At 47.4% G+C, this 16,576-nt stretch overlaps 1 protein-coding gene across 3 annotated transcripts in view; it reads left to right on the forward strand.

The window, feature by feature from the left end:
* Nucleotides 1-16,576, forward strand: part of KANK1 (KN motif and ankyrin repeat domains 1) — a 193,539-nt gene that overhangs the window by 84,849 nt on the left and 92,114 nt on the right. The window contains exon 1 of one of the 3 annotated variants that reach the window (XM_059143269.1): nucleotides 8,008-8,077. The exons of the other annotated variants lie outside the window; for them this stretch is intronic. The gene's annotated coding sequence lies outside the window, so the exon portion shown is untranslated. Of the gene's footprint in view, nucleotides 1-8,007; nucleotides 8,078-16,576 lie in introns of those variants that run through there. 3 annotated transcript variants of the gene reach the window in all.

Here is a 16,576-nt window from a genome sequence, read left to right on the forward strand (position 1 = left end):
CTACCTGGTGAGGAGGATTGTGTTAGGGTCAGGCCGGAGTTAGCATGGGGGAGAGAAGTGCTAACGAGATTAGCTTGTCTCGATGGCATTTGGGGGGGCCCCAGGTCTGTCTGTGTGACATGGCCCTGTGTCCTGACTCCCTCCCCATGAGTGGGGCTGGAGGTTCAGCAAGCTTCACCACATACTGGCTTCCAGTTCTGGCTTTTACCATTCAGCCAGTTTGATCCAATCAGTATGAGTATGTTTTCCCCTTTAAAAGACCAGAAGGTGGGGCACCTGGGTGGCTCAGTGGGTTAAACCTCCGCTTCGGCTCAGGTCATGATCTCAGGGTCCTGGGATCCCCCTGAGTTGGGCTCCACACTCGGGGGTCAGGGGGAGATTCTGCTTCTGGATTCTCTCCCTCTGCCCTTCCCCATGCACTCTCTCGCTCTCTCCAATAAATAAATAAATTTTAAAAGAAAAGAAAAGACCAGAAGGGAAGAAAAGCCATGGAGCTTTCCCCTGATACAGATTGAATTTTATATGTAGAATATATACTTTTATACTTTAAATATATATATGTTGTATAAAAATTCTAAAAATTAAAAATACAAGAGGCAAAAATACACTAGAGCTTTCATATGATCACTGAAGCAGAAAAGGAGAACCAGTATTCGTGGGGTCTTGGAATGTGTTCGTCCACTCAGCATGCACGTACACGTGTGTCATGCACTGTTCCCATAGTTGTGGAAACATAGGAGAAGAGAAACAAAGTCTTGCTCTGCTGGTGTTTACACTCTGGTGGATTTGGACGAGATGTGACCGGCTCCTGAGTGGTTTTTAAAAACTAAGAAGAAACTGGTGAAATGTGGCTGTTCACCCAGATTTTTTATTTTTGAGTGTTTTATAAAGCCCAAGGAACCCTTGGGAGCTACAGCCTACACTCCAATTATATGAGTTTTCCTGGGTCATTCTTTAAAGCTGGCTCTTCGAGGGGTGCTTAGTAAATGACACCCCCTTTCGCCTCCCAGAGTCCCTCTGCGTGCTGTGGGTCATTCAGAATGGCCCCAAGGTGGAATCTGGCATTTCGTCATCTGCTGGAAGACAGGTGGAGACAGGTGGGGACGTCTGCTCACACAGGTTCGATTGGGCACCTCTCGAGTGGGCCTGTTCGTTCTTGCGCAGATGCCTGTTTCCACCCTGCTCGTGGACCAGCTGCACATACCTGCCTCACCCCAGTCCCGGAGGCCAGACTCGTTGTCTTCACGCGGCCCAGAAGCAGAGTTCCAGAACAATCTGCTTCCCATGCTATACGATCCTCTGTGAGGTTTCACTGTCCTTGTCCTCCTAACGTACTGTGCTGGGACTGAAAGGCACTGTAGGGGTAGCAGGGATTTTTAAGCAAAGAAAAAGCCCTGAAATGGGCAATAATGTTGAGATAAGAAGTATCCGAGGAACTGCTACCCTTACTGGGCTGTGTATATATAACCTTTGTTTTTCCTTGTAGAAAGCTGCGTGTGAGTGAGTGAGTGAGTGAGTGTGTGTGTGGTGATGAGTGTGTGTGACTTTCCACTACCATGGAAGCTTTGAAGGAGAGAATGTAAACTTTCAGAATTGTAACAATTTTCCTTTATTTATATGTGTGTAGTCAGTCTCTTAAAGACCTAAAGGAACTCTGTTGGCTTAAAAAAAAAAATCCCTATCGACCAATGTTATGTATAGAAAAATGTCCTTGTTTTAAAGCATAGGAGATGAAGATGGCCACCGTCAGGGCGTGTGCATGGCGCGAGTGTCCAGACAGTTGGAGACAAGGGGGGGCTCCGTCTACAGTCTCTACTTCAGGACCAGCCCAGTCATCCTCCAGGCTGATTGGGTCTTTCTTCCAGCCGAGGGGATAAACAGGACAGATTTTTAGGGTTATCGGTCTTTAGGGTGGAGCTGTTGAACCACACCTGAGAAGCTACCTAGACGAGGCCAACTCATAAAGTTGCCTAAGAGCCTCCACCCCGGTCGATGGCCTAGATAGTCTCCAAGGGAGTGAACTGCGCCAGTGTCAAGCCTTTAGTGGCATAATGGATGCATTCATCCACATCACTCCGATCCTACGGCATTTTCTTGGATGGAACCCTGAGAAATAACACATGAGCACCTACTCATGCCTCTCGTTAGCTTTCTGGGTCACTGCTGGCCTCCTGCCGTCCTTCCTAGCTCAGCTGCCTTTTGGGACCTGAGCCTTTGTGAGGTTATGGAAAATGTTTATGTTCTTAAAAGCCCAACCGGAAGAAAAATGACCACTACCCTTTCAGAAAGTTGGCTGAAGGACTGTCTGCCCATGTAGCATTTGGCTTTGACCAGAAGAAATTTACCATGTTATTAAGCTGATAATTGCAGGGATATTGTCATAATACCACTGTACTGTTGTAATTTGGAAAGTACTTTGATAAGAGTATGGTTTATACATTATATGGATTTGTTTGTAAATCCTTGTGGGAGTTCTGTTAACTTTAGATTGGGGTCTCAAAAGTCTATTTTAAATAGATTCGTAGACGTTGATTGTGCTACCGTCTTTTGCCTTTTAACCTTCTGGTGGTACTTGCATTTCCTCTAATGGACTCCACTAAAATTTAGGAAAGCTTATAAATTCCAGCTGAGTTAACTCTAAATAAAGAAGAAGAAGGTCAATATCTTCTTTTGGAACCAGAGCCAAAGTGATTTTCCTCTTACCCCTGGTTAGCAAGTAGGTTGTATTTCTTTGTTAAAGAAAATCAACAAAATATTTCCAGATTGCTTATAAATTTTGTCACTCTAATATAAGCATGTTTTTCTCTTTCTTATTGTAATTTGGTTTTCATTTCATTTTAATTTTTGATGTTTTGTTTATTTAAGCAATCTCTATACCCCACATGGGGCTTGAACTCATGACCTTGAGATCAAGAGTCACATGCTCTCCTGACTGAGCCAGCCAGGCGCCCCCAGTTTTCTTTCATTTTATTGATGTGGTGTATTTGGAATACCGTTTTTACTTCATGTGCATCAGTTTTCCAGGGTTTGACAAAGCCTCTACGATGATGCTGGTAAGTAATGTTGAATCATGGTCATGCGCTATAATCTCTAAACCATCTTTCTAATGTTAGACACGTAGATCATATCTGACTCTCCGATAATTTAGACCCCATGGCAGTAAAATCTTAGTTACTCTGGGATAAAAATCACAGAAATCACTAGGTCAAAAAGTAGCAGCATGGTTTGATTTGGTGAGGGAGTTTTTAATTACCAAAGACTCTTTTTAGATTATAAAAGTACTACACGATCATCCTCCTAAATTAGAATGGTGTAGAAGTATATAAAATTAAGATTCTTCCCAGGACTTCGATCCCACTTTGCAAAAGCAAGCCGTGGTGAGCCCTTAGGCCAAGGTTATGTGGGATGAGAAAAGGTGGTTCTATAAAGTACCGGCTTATTTGTCTGACTGAAGAAGTGGAATCCAAGCAGTTCTCTCTTTGGACAAGGTGAAGAGGTGCGCTTTGTTGGTTTTCTGTAGCAGCTGGTTTGACACAGTGCAATTTCCTGTGGTCATGATGTTCCTGCCCCCTTGACTGTGGTCAAGAGATGGCTAGAAGTGGCAGGCCCCCGCTTTTCAGCACCTAAGGGTCATTGAAGAATCCTTGCAGATTAGAGAGGAATTGTAGATCCTGGGCCGGGTGTGATGCCTGGAGGGGTGGCGGAGGAGCGGGGGTGGGGGGGTGGAGGGGCGGAGGGGTGGGGGCGTGGGGGTGTGGGGGTGGAGTTCAAGGGTGTTTAGCAAAGAACACGGTCCTGGCTGCACACTGTGACGTGAGCATCTTTGACATTTGACTTCATCTGCTGAACCCCTTGGTAGAAACCACGTTTGGCATCTTTTTCACTTTTTTAGGAAATGTGATTGAACAAAGGGAAAGAAACCAATTTATAAGACCACTTTTTGGAAAGGAAGTCATTTCCTCCATGAGCTTATGGAAGAAAAATACAGTGGTGTTCTCCCATTGGGTTGTTTCATTGAATTGTTTTGAATGAGTCACCTTTGGAAGGAGGTGTCCTCTGTGTCCTGTATGTGTTCACTTACTCTGCTATCATTTGGTTACGTTGTCACCTGCCCACCGGGCCTGTCTTCAGCCCCACGTCTGAAGGGAAGGTTGGCCTGACATGTGTGGCTCGTCTTTGGCCTTCAGAGATGTTAGCCGTCAGTCCCCAGAGTTCAGTTTGCTAGTCTTGGGCCCAGCCCACAGCTTTGGACCGGTAAAAACAGTAGGCTAGAGGCTTGTTTAGGGAGTCAGAAAGCTGTCATCGACCTGAGTCCTGCTCCCTGGGCCGGCTTCCTCGCAGACTCTCTGCCTTAGTTTCCAACTTGTAAAATTGGGTGTCTGAGCATATCTCCCAGGTTCCGTCTAGGACCCACAGAGGACAAGGTAGGGGCCTCCAGTGATGCCTGAAACCGGTATAAGAACCATGAGACCACCCGTGTCCTCTGCCCTCAGCCCACACAGCGGATGAATTCCAAACAGAGAAGCCGCCAAATACCTTAGCTTCCCTTCACCTTTTATTGAAGGAGAGCATCTCTCATCGCATAGACGATAAGGCTCGAATTCAGAACCTCAGATCCTGATTCTCTGACCTTCGGATTCCATTTCTGAGGGTTTTTTTGTTTTGTTTTGTTTTTAAAATTATTTCACAGTTTATCTTCTCAGTAAATTTTCCGTATCTTTATCGTCTTTACCCTCTAACCTTGTGTGCCCCTGTGCATTGCAAACTAGGATGCAGGGAGAGATGCTCGTATGCTTTTATTTGCATACGAGAGCCCATGCATTGCTTCGGAGCCTCCCACACCCACCCACCACACCCCTGCTCTGTGCTCTCCAGGTGGGGGCAATGGACATTTTGCGCTTTAGGCCGATCTGGAGAAAATACAGACCAAGCGTGGTGACTCTTGGGTGGAGGATGGGAATGTAGTTTTTACGATCTGGTGTTTTTTTTTTTTAACAGCCAGTTATTAGAAATAAGAAAGGGAATCTCGACATCAAGTCAGAGATGTCCCAGTGGCAGATTCTCATGGGGTCTTGTTCTCGAAGCAGCACTAGTGGAAGGCAGTTCAGAGGCCCGAAGCAGGACTTCTAGATCAGCCTGTCGTAGGAGGTGATAAGGTAGCCAGCCGTGCTAGGTGTTTCTTGCAAGAGAAGGGAATGCCTTTGGGATTTCAGTGTTATCTCCATGGTGGTTGCTGTAACAGTTTCTATTAGCCCTTGAACAAGCCGTTGTATTTAAAAAAAAAAAAAAAAAAAAAAAACCTTTCGTATAAAAAATATTGTAATTTGGAATACACGGACCACTTTGGAAGGGGATAAAATAACGCAGTGCGACAGTGCATTTGTGGGATGGGAATTCTAGAAGCTGCAGGAATTGAACCCGAAATCTCAAGGCAAAGACACCTTCCAAGGCCATCCTGGAACATGACGGGCGCGCAGTTCTAAGTGAGTCATGGCTCCAGTGACGGTGCTTGTCTGAGCCTTGGTTCAGCCCGTCAGCCATCCTGGTAATGAGGTAACGAGAGGTAAGTGAGCCCCAGGAGTCACCGTGCCCTGTGGCATCTGCCTGCCCTAGGCTTGGAAGCTGCCCGGGGTCCCAGCGGCCGCGGCGTACCCAGACCGGGGACGGTCCTGGCTTCCGTGCTGTACCCAGTCCCGGCTCAGAGCACAGTGTTCGATGGCTTGGAGAGGCGTGCAGAGCGAAATTAGACATCAGTGGGTGAGGACGTTGGGACAGTAGGAAAGAGCAAGAAGGGGAAGTCAGGAAGGAAGAGAGGGACCGCGTGTACGGTGTCCTGTAAATTCGCGGGAGACGGGCCCCCAGTTGGCCCCCGCACTCCCCGCCAGCCAAGGCAAAGGGAGAAGCACGACCAGCCGTGCAGGCACAGCCGCAGTAAGATTCAGTACGTGACTTAGGAAGAGCACGCGTACTCCCCACGCAGGGCACAGTGGCCGAGCTGTCAACGACGTGCTGACCTTAGGCAGGGCTTAACAGCCCCTACCGGGGGCAGAGCACTGTTGGCGGATTTCACGGGAAATGGACCTGCCTGTTTGCCTCCGTTCACGCTCCTTTGTGAAGTTTGACTAATTACGGAGGCAGGTGACACAGCCTGCAGACTCTCAGACCGCCACGCCCCCCTGCTCAGTACCCTGAGGGACACTCTAAGTGGCGTCAAACACAGGATACTTAACACCTCTTGATTAGAAAGACTGGGTCCCCAGAGCTCCCACATGGTTGGCACTTTCTGGTGGCAGAAGGACAGGATTCACTAGGTGGCAGCATCAACAGCCTTTTGGGATGTTAAAGAGAGGTTCATGCATCTCTCAAGTCCTGAAAATGCAGAAAAGTAGGCAAACTGTTTCGCTGAACATCCGGGATGGCATTTGTGCCTCCCCCACCCTCGCCCCCCACTTTTGTTCGTGGCTGGGAGCAGCTGCGGTCGGTAGTAGCTGCTGGCATGTGGGGGGGCTCCCCCCACCAGGAGCACTTTTCGCAAGAAGCGGATCGCCCACCGTGCATGCTCACCGTCCTCCTGGCTTGAATCCCCGCCCATCACAGGGCCCTTGTCGCTTCATGGTCACTCCGGACCAGCCCTGGGATAATGGCACAGGTGCCATCATGTGTGTAGCTTGTGGGGATAATTTGTGGATCCCCTGTGTTTGCGCATTTATTGTCTCCAGCACCAAACAACATAATGTCTCTCAGGAAGTGTGATTTTTGTTTCCAATTAGGTGAAAATCTTTTGCCCATTTCCTTTTTTGAGGAGAGATGACATTCTCAGCCTGGCTTTTTGTTGTTGTTGTTGTTGTTGTTTGTTTTGTTCTTTTTTTTTTTTTTTTTTTTAATCATAATGGTATAAAATTAACAACATTTGGTTGAAGTTTAGGATCTCTGTGGTCTGCCTCGGGCAGCCTGTGAGAAGGTTAGGAGGACTGGTCTTTGTCCTGTTCACTGGGGCATTTTATTGACAGCAGCTCTGCTGGTGTTCAGAGTGAGAGGATCCTTCATTGTGTGGGGCTGCCTGTCCCCTGCGTTGCAGGTTTTGTTCCGCATCCCTGGGCCCTGTCCATGACATGCCAGGAGTGCCCCTCGGGCTCTGGGACCACCCAGTAATGCACGGTTCACTGCGTTTCCTTAAGGCCTTGAAGCGGGGGAGGTGGGTCTGCCCAGGGGTGAGAGCGGCTGGAGGCTTTGCTGTACCTCCTGGGGCTTGTGGAATTTACTGGGCAGAATCTTGTAAAGAAATGTGTGTTGGTAACCTTATATTTATTTATTTAAAGATTTTATTTATTTATTGGACAGACAGAGATCACAAGAAGGCAGAGAGGCATGTTGTGGGGGGAAGGAGCAGGCTCCCCACTGAGCGGGGAGCCTGATGTGGGGCTCGATCCCATGACCCTGGGATCATGACCTGAGCCGGAGGCAGAGGCTTTAACCCACTGAGCCACCCAGGTGTCCTGTAACTTTATATTTAAAAACAAAACAAAACCACACACAACCATAACTGCGTCACCTAAAATTTCTCATTTTCATTTATTTAGGGGTTGTCATGTCAATTGTACAAAAACACAATTTTTTCTAAAGATTATATTTATTTTAGAGAGAGAGAGAGAGAGGCAGCACTAGCCGGAGGCGCAGAGAGAGAGAGAGAGAATCCTAAGCAGGCTCCATGCTGAGCACAGAGCCTGACGTGGGGCTCGATCCCAGGACGCCGAGACCATGACCTGAGCCCAACCCGGGAGTCGGGTGGTTCACCGACTGTGCCCCCGAGGCGTCCCCACACAATTGTGTGCACACGTAGAACTTGTTGGCGTGCTTTCTGCATAAGCCCCGGATGCACTTAGCTTGCACTCCTTGTCTCTCTTTCACCGACATGTCCTGTCCAGATCGTTCCTTGTCCTCCCCCTGCCCCCCCTCCTTGAAAGTTACAACCATTTCTTTCTCTCTCCGGTGAATTTGAGTATCGTTTTCTTGAGAACGATGAAGTGTCCTTTTTTGTATCTTCAATTGAAACGGCTAACATCCAGATAACTCAAAGGTGAGTCGTATTCTTTGCTGTTGTAGTCCTTCTGACATCATAGGTTCTCACTATTGCTTGACTTTTCCCCTCCCTTGAAACTTTAATTGGGTGAGAGGAATCCTTGACTGTGTGCATTCACTGTCTTCTGCCCTGGAGTGATGGCTTGTCACCCACATGGTACTCATTTATAAATTGGGCTCGTTGAAAAGAGTGTCTTGTCTTGTCTTTTCCTTTCTTGTTCTTTTCTCATCAGCTAGACCAAAAACACCCCTTGAGCTTGAGACCTGGACCTTAGAATTCCCAGATGCCCTCGTGGTACCTAGCCCAAGGGCCAGTCTTTGGTAAAGGCGTGATGAATGGATGTGTTTCCTCTTATTTTCCCTGGTGGGCCTTTGCACTGATGCAGTCAGGACCAGCTTCTGGATGTAGGTTAGGTCACATAAGTTATGGCCAAGACATCAGAAGCAAATTTTATGTCTTTGATGTCTAAAGGCAAAAGACAGGGTAGAGGGGATCCCAGATGGCCCCTGACCTAACAACAACCCATGAGTAAGGAAGACTGTAAACCTGTGGCATTGCCACAGCTATGCCAGCTGGTGATGTGAGTTCTGCACCTGAGTGGATCGCCTGCACCTCATGGACAGACCTCTCCCGGCACCATGGGTGACATGTTATGGGGCAGCAGGGACTTTGGCAACCATCGCATCAGTGTTACTTGTCCCCATGCTCCCGCCCCCGGCATCAGCCTGGCCCCACACCCCTGACTGAAGCTCCGTGTGGAAACACTGCTTGATGCCAAAGTGTCCGCTCGTCCGGATGGAATTTTCAAGTTGAGGTCATCTTGGGGACTTGGTTTACGAGGCTTTTCACTTTGATCCAGGCCTAGAACTACTGTGTCATGAGCTGTGTCCATGGGGAACTGAAGTGAAGACTTTGTGACAGTCAGTCCCATGACTGCTCAGCAGCTGGTTGTCACTCTGGCTACTCACGTCTGGAGCCACTGGACTAAAGATGGCGGGTCTCATGCCGACTGTTAGACTAGATGCTTGGAATGCTGTCAGATTGCTATCAAAGTGCATAACCTGGGTTTGCAGTTCAGTTCACAAAAACCTTTATTTTGCTTGTCCAAGCAGTCATTTAACCAAACAGCTTCTTGTCTCCTCACGCTGTAAAGACTTCTATTCATCTGGTCCCTACCACATCTCACCACTGATTCTCTGAATACTTCCTGACATCCAAACATCAGCTGAGCTTTATGAAGAGCCCTGTGTGAGTCCCCTCAAAATCCGTCAAGGCGGTAATTATTCTACATGACCCCAGAGCTCACTGGGTTTCAGAACCACAGCGGATTTCTCACTCATGCTCCATGTTCACCATGGGTCCGCTGTAGCTCTGCTTAATGCTGACCTCAGTCCGGTGCGGGAACAGCCTCTGTCTACGTCGTTGTTCCTCTTCAGAGCAGGAGAAGAAGAGAACAAGGTGACGACTCATGCCAGCTCTGCTTGTTTTCTCCTGGAAGTAATGCATGGTCATTGGTCATCGCTCGGAGCTAGTCGTGTGACCATATTTGAATTCAGCTGGGTGGTGGTATGTAACTCCTGCTTCGGAAGGGGCAGGGAATTTTGGTGAAGAGTAGTGTAACCACCACTTTTCTGAGAACGCAAGATCTTCATATTCTGAGAGTGTTCGTTTCCTTTTTCAAAATATCGTTCCAGAAGGGAATGGTGGACCCGTTAGGTTGATTTTTCTCATTCCTATAAAGAACCTACTATTATATCTAATAGAGTTTATGATCTATTTATTTGAGCTATCTTTAAAATTAAAGTTATTTTACTGTGTCCAGTTCTTTTATCGGTGGCTTCACAGTTCGTGTCCTACAACTGTCCCTTGTTGGCTTTGCTGTTCAGCACTTACTTTTCAAAACCAGGCATGTCTGTCATCTTCACGAGGTAAATGGAGTCATTGGAGGGGACGGATCGGGAAGAGGAAATTAGGGCGTGACAGATGTCCACGGTCCTGGCTTCTCTTTCCATGTTATTTGTCTCCAGAATGTCCGTCCTGGCTTCTGTGGGTGTCTCTGTGTAGTCTGAGGAGTTCCTTCTGCTTTTGGCCACAGGAAGAGCCCAGTGTCACCTTTACACCTAGTCAGTGGTGAGAAGGAGCCAGCCACCTCCTCTTTTTTTTTTTTTTTTTTTTTTAAGATTTTATTTATTTATTTGACAGAGAGCTCACAAGTAGGCAGAGAGGCAGGCAGAGAGAGAGAGGAGGAAACAGGCTCCCCGATGAGCAGAGAGCCCGATGTGGGGCTCGATCCCAGGACCCTGAGATCATGACCTGAGCCGAAGGCAGAGGCTTTAACCCACTGAGCTACCCAGGCGCCCCCAGCCACCTCCTCTTTCATCCGGCTCTAGTGGGGGTGAGGTAAAAGCAAAACGGGCTGGTAGAAAAAACTGCTTCCTTGGCTGGATTCTCCCCACCGTCGACTTACGGCGGGTAGGCTGATGCCGTGCACCTATCATCTTTGGCAAAAACGCAGCTCAACGGGCCAGTTCCTGACACGTCCCCATGCACACTTTGAATTGCTTCTTCTGTTTTCCACTTTTCCTGCTCAGGTTTCTCTTGGGAGCGGGTCCCACTTAGGACTTATCACTTCCGTCAGAATGACAACACATCTTTATGGAGTGGAATATGTGACGGGAAGAGGGTGTGGGCAGGGTCGGGGGAGGAGTGAATCCTGGCTGCTGTCCGTCAACAGTATTTACAGAACCACCCGCCGGATGCCAAGCTGATTGTGGGCAGTTATCAAAGAGATGTGTCGGGCCCACCTGCCTCCTGCTTTTCTGCACCCTGCGTGTCTGACCTCATCCTCAAGCTTCTTTCTGCTGATACTCCCCGTGGAATTCAAGCTGAAGCTCCTTTGGGTGCAGATCAATACTCCCAAGAATAAAGTAGACAGCTCCAGACCCCCTGTGTTCCAAAACTGTGCCATTCCTTGAGAAAGGCAGAGTGTCCTCTGTTCCAGGACATAATTTTTTTAAGCAAAGACTGCCATCTTTTAAAATATGTATATATTCACTCCTCAGCACCTGATTGACCGCCTCACACACCCACAGTAGGGATCCACGAAATGATTTTTAAACGATGATGAGTGACAGAGCTTGCTCAATTAAAAAAAAAAAAGTCTTCACCCACAGTCCCCCGATTTGTCACCCAGGAAGGGCTGCTTTGATTCGGTGGGAAGGCTTGTGTGCTCTGGGTGAGGAGGTGGCTTTTCTCTCCTGGCTCCCTAACTAAGCTCCTGTCTCTCCTGAGGCAAAATTGGCTTCACCCGATTCTCCCAAGTACAATCTGCTGCTTCTTGTAGCTGGAACAGACTTCATGGGCCACCTTAAATCAGAGAGTGAGTTTGTGGAAACGGAGAAGCAGGGAATTAACGACAAACCTTCACTTACTGTGGCTCAGAAACCCATGGACTTCACGTTTCCTGAACTTAAGTTCACTATCTGTTTGTAAAAATCCACAGCACCCTTGGGAGAAAAAAATGATCATATGAAGTGCAAGCCTCTGTTGATAAGGAAACGTTGACCCAGGTCACTTCAAATCCTCTTGTAGAGCTGACTCTGGTTGGTTCTGTAGACTCAATACTTATCTCAAAGGAGTAGGAGACATTTCTAGTACTTCTGAATTGGTGGATGTGGGGGGGTCTCTTATCTATGCCTTGAGAATGTTTTTTTAAAATGTTGTTTTTAAAGATTTTATTTATTAGAGAGAGAGAATGAGCAATGGGGAGGGGCAGAGGGAAAGGGAGAAGCAGGCTCACCGCTGAGCAGGGACCCCGACGCCTACACCGGGCAGATCCCAGAACCCTGGGATCATGACCCGAACTGAAGGCAGACGCTTAACCAACTTAGCGACGCGGGCGCCCCTAAAATGTTCTTTTTCAAACCATACAGTCTGTAGAGGCACAATCCTTAATCTAACCTGTTGGGTGGATGGTGAGCGGGACAGAATGAGGTTGGCCGAAATCCCACCTGTGACACTGTAACATCTTCCTCGGGACAGCTGCTCTGTGTAATTGGCTCTTTGTATATCCTCAAATTTGGGTCAGCCCAGTTGCTTTATGCTTTGAAAATGGGTATTTTCAACAGAAGAGCTGACATTCCTTCAGAATAGCTAAATGTGCCTTTCTCTTAGGATCAGATGAACCACTGTATACAATCGTAGTAGCTTTCCATTGTTCAGCTAGGGACTGAGTGGATAAAGATATTTCCTGACCCACAAGTAGTTCTGCCTTTGACTTATGGGGCGCATACAGAGTGCAGATCGCAGATGGCCTCAAGTCAGCCTTACTGAACAGTTCAAGGGTTTTAAAATACAATAGATTCCCATGTTAAATGCTAATATTTACGGAAATATTAGCAATTTGCTATAATCTTAAAATACCGTAAGAGACTCTCCTCTGCAAGATTGTTTCTCTATGTATCCAGCTGGTTTAGCGTCTTCTGTTGTGTGCTTTGTTGTCTGGTTCAGGTCTGGGCAGGCCAAAGGACTTTGTGCAGGCCCTAGTGTCTTCTGAAATGCTCTCACTCTGTATTACTCAGGGTCATTAAGCACATGCCAGTCCTGTCTTGGAGTGGGGCATTAACTCTTTAACCACCCAGCACCTGAAACCTGATTTCAGGGGCCCAGGAGAGCAACAAGTAATCCTTTGCAAGGAAAGCAAAAAAAAAAAAAAGAAAAGAAAAATAAAAACGAAATTTTTTTTAAATTAAGTATTGTGGTCACATCAAATAGCAGTGTAAGGTTTGAAAGAATAAAAAGTGCTGTGTCTTTTCTCAGCCCTATGAATAGTTTTGCTGTTGACCTAAATACAGGGCTCAGGCTGGCTCACCGAACTGACTTAATTCTGTATTGGAAACGAGTCATCACTTGATTTACCAGAGGGAAACCTCTTGGGCCAAATTCTCTAATCTGTTGTCTCGCATCTGGTCTGTGTAGATCCTCGCTTAAGGGCTAACTTAAACACATCCTTCCAGAATGCCCAATACCAGAAATCTAAAGTCTTGAATCCAGTCTGTCTCCTTAACTGGAAGCCACCTAGTGGCTGGGTAAGAATTTTACATAGGGCCTCATGTGATAAGAGTCGCCCAACAGCGGCCAGCTGTCAGATCCCGTGTTAGGCCCAACGGTTAGTACTTGCAATGAAAGATAAATGAATCATTTTGAGGTATTTATATCTGCTCTGCCCAAATCGTATCATTAAACTTGAGCTTTATGAATCATTACTGACTTTATAGTAAAACGAGTGTCAGCAAAACCCCAAGGTGCTCTGGAGTCCGGCGTGTGTTCCCTGTGATACTGACTTAGCAAGTGTGGAAGCTCTTATGTCATCACGACAGGGAAGAATCCGAGTCCAGCTGGGGTTTTCACACCCTGGGAACCATCGAAAAGAACAAAAGACCCAAAGGCCTCAAGCCTCTGTCATTTTGTTCTGGGAAATCTCTGTTGTCAAATGTTCCAGGAGAAGCCGTTCCAGGCAGCTAGAGATGAGAAGCCAAAGCCCCACGATAACCCAGCCCTTCCCTTTCCATGACTGACCTTCCCAGGTCTTCCTGTGCCAGAGGACAGCCAGATTTCTTCGCTTTTTCTCTCAGGGAGAACATGGGTTGCCCTCTTCTTTCTGAAGGAGAGTTTGCCGTGCGAGCACCTGCCCCCCGCTTTCCAGCCCTACCTGGCTTGCTCCTACAGTGCCTTGACCTTCACATACAGGCTGTGCCCTCGCCGGTGGAGGGAGACAGTCCAGACACGGGTGACACGGAAGCCCACGTGCCGGCTTTCTGCCGGTTGGCTTTGGTTTGCCCTGGGGACCTCTCTATTGCTTACACTTCTTAGGAAGAGAGAGAGAGAGAGAGAGAGAACAAACCCATAGTGCTGCCTTCTGAAACCTAGGACAGAAGAAGGGACAGGCTCTCCCTGACAGGACAGGCAGCTTATAGCTAAAAACTCCTTTACTGGGTTCTTATGCTTTGTAACCATTTTTGAAGGTCCTTAAGCTCCTGCTGGAGCTCCTCTCCTGTTTGGAGGGAGAGCCTATGAGAGCGGATGAGAAGGTGTTTTGGAAGAGCTTTTCTAGGTGTGTCGTCTTTCCCAGTGATGGGTAAGCTTCTGTGGCTCCCACTCAGCGTGTAACTGGGCTTTGCACGATTCCATAGCCGTGAAAATTAAGCCTAATTATTGATTTTTCCCTCTCCCTAGAGTGGAACCGGAACCCCACTGCTTGGGCGCCATCTTGCCTCTTCAGTTCTGAGCAGACAGAGATTACCATAGTGGGTTAGGTTACTGTGGCTAAACCTTGGCTGTACATCTTCAGAATCCCTGAGTAGTTGCGTTTTTTGTTTGTTTGTTTTAAATAGACTTGCCCAGGCTTCACCCCAAACCTAGGGGATCAGCGTCTCCTGAGTTGGCAGATGGGCTTAGGTATCTGGATGCTTGCCCTCCAGGAGCTTACACACAGCCTGGTGGAGGAAGCACAAGGGTAGACATCCAGTTACGTGGCATTGATCATGCTTCAGGGGGTCTGGGCTTCCAGTTATGTGCAAGCCATTGCCATTCATAGAACATTCCCCTTGTACTTGGTGCTGGGTATATGATTCCATGTTTTGTTATCACCTTGCAAAGTATGCTTTTAGTGGCTGCTGTGCGGATAAGTACTAGTACACACGCATGGTCCCAAGCCAGCTGGGGACAGCACCGAGAAGCAGATGCTGGGCTGCCCCACCTCAGAGCCTGTGCGTGTCCCGGACCTCCCTTCTGCCCCAGACCACACGGAGTGCTAAGGCTCCGTCCCTCCCCCAGGTGAGCACGCCTGCTTTGTGGGATCCTTGTAGCCCCGGATCCTGTCAGCACCCTTTTCAGTATCCTGAGAGTCTCTGTTTGTCTAAAACCCATTTTCTCCATTTTTTCTTTTCCTGCGAGTCTGCTTTTGAAAACTAGAACTCTTGGTTCAGTAAGAATACTATGTGTACATTTAAACGGGATTTCACCGATACAGAAGAACAGAGAGGGGACGATAAAAATAATTCTAGACTTCGACTGGATCTCTGAACCGTTACTTCTGGGTAGTAACATCTTGGCTGTAAAAGCCTGTTTGACCACCCACACGTTGCTATACGAGTGTACAAATCTGTGTAAAGTTTCATGTTTAGAAGCCTCCCGTGGGTTGAAGTGCTAGTTTTTTCAGTAGTCCTCTGAAGTTAAAGACAAAAGGAGGGTATCTTTGTAAATAGAAGAGAGATACAAGAGGTAAGTGGTTTCTGTAAGTTCGGAGGCTGATACCTCGTAGATAGTTACTGGCAGAGGTCAGCACATGTAAGTGGGGTCTTGGGGTTCATGGCCCACTGCCCCCCATGCTTGGTGGCTGTACAGAAGCTACAGATTACGACAGAATGCACATCTCGCATGGTGCTCAGGGACATGCAGAATCATGAGTTTCAAGATGGGCTTGTACACATTTTTCTTTTTTTCTCTTTTTTAATAGGAACTTTGTATTTCATTAAAATTGTTTTCAGCCTTTCTTTGTGCTTCTAGATACAGGGTGCTGCTCTTAGAGCTTTTGTTGCCCAGCTAGGTCATGGAACTTAACAAGGGATGAAAATAAAAAAGGGAGAGGTGCCCGGCCTCAGCCTGTGAAGCATCCGCCTCAGCACAGGTCATGATCAAGTCCCGCATCGAGCTCCTCCTTGCCCAGTGAGGCGCCTGCTTCTCTGCCTGCACCTCCCCCTGCTTGTGCTCACTCGCTTGCTTTCTCTGACAAATAAATAAAATCTTAAAAAAAAAAAAAAGAAAAGAAAAAGAGAGAAGAAGGGAATAAGGGAGCCATAGTCTCTTTTGGGCCAACCAAGTAATACCTGAAGCCTGGTGAAATGTATTTGAAATGGATGACTTGTGTGTTCAGTCTCTGTGTAGACTTGCCTTGGAGCAGAAAGAAGCTAGTCACCTTAGCATCTCATTGTTCCGTGCCCTTCTTGGGCTCTCTGTGATGGGACCCTGTGCGCGGTGGAGTGAACGATGGCCATGATGTCCGTGGGCAGAAATAAGGCTTGGGTCCTGCTCTAGAAGAAGCTTAAAAATCCAGTGGGAGCAAACAGTAAATGCAGAAATAATTACTTAATTTCAAATGGATCTAGCATGCATCTAGAGAGCTGAGTAGAAGCACCTGAAAAAGTTGCATTAAAGAATAACAAACCAGGAACTCCTTTAAAAATAACTTAATAACAACCACAGAAATCTTTTTCTTTTCTTTTTTTTTTTTTTAAAGATTTTATTTATTTATTTGACAGAGAGAAAGAGATTACAAGTAGGCATAGAGGCAGGTGGTGGGAGTGTGGGGGGAAGCAGACTATCCACTGAGCAGAGAGCCCGATGGAGGGTTCCATCCCAGGACCCTGAGACTATCACCTGAGCCGAAGGCAGAGGTTTACCCCACTGAGCCAGCCAGGCGCCCCCACAGAAATCTTT

This window comes from Mustela lutreola, chromosome 12, assembly GCF_030435805.1.
Source record: "Mustela lutreola isolate mMusLut2 chromosome 12, mMusLut2.pri, whole genome shotgun sequence".
NCBI classification, from domain to species: domain Eukaryota; kingdom Metazoa; phylum Chordata; class Mammalia; order Carnivora; family Mustelidae; genus Mustela; species Mustela lutreola.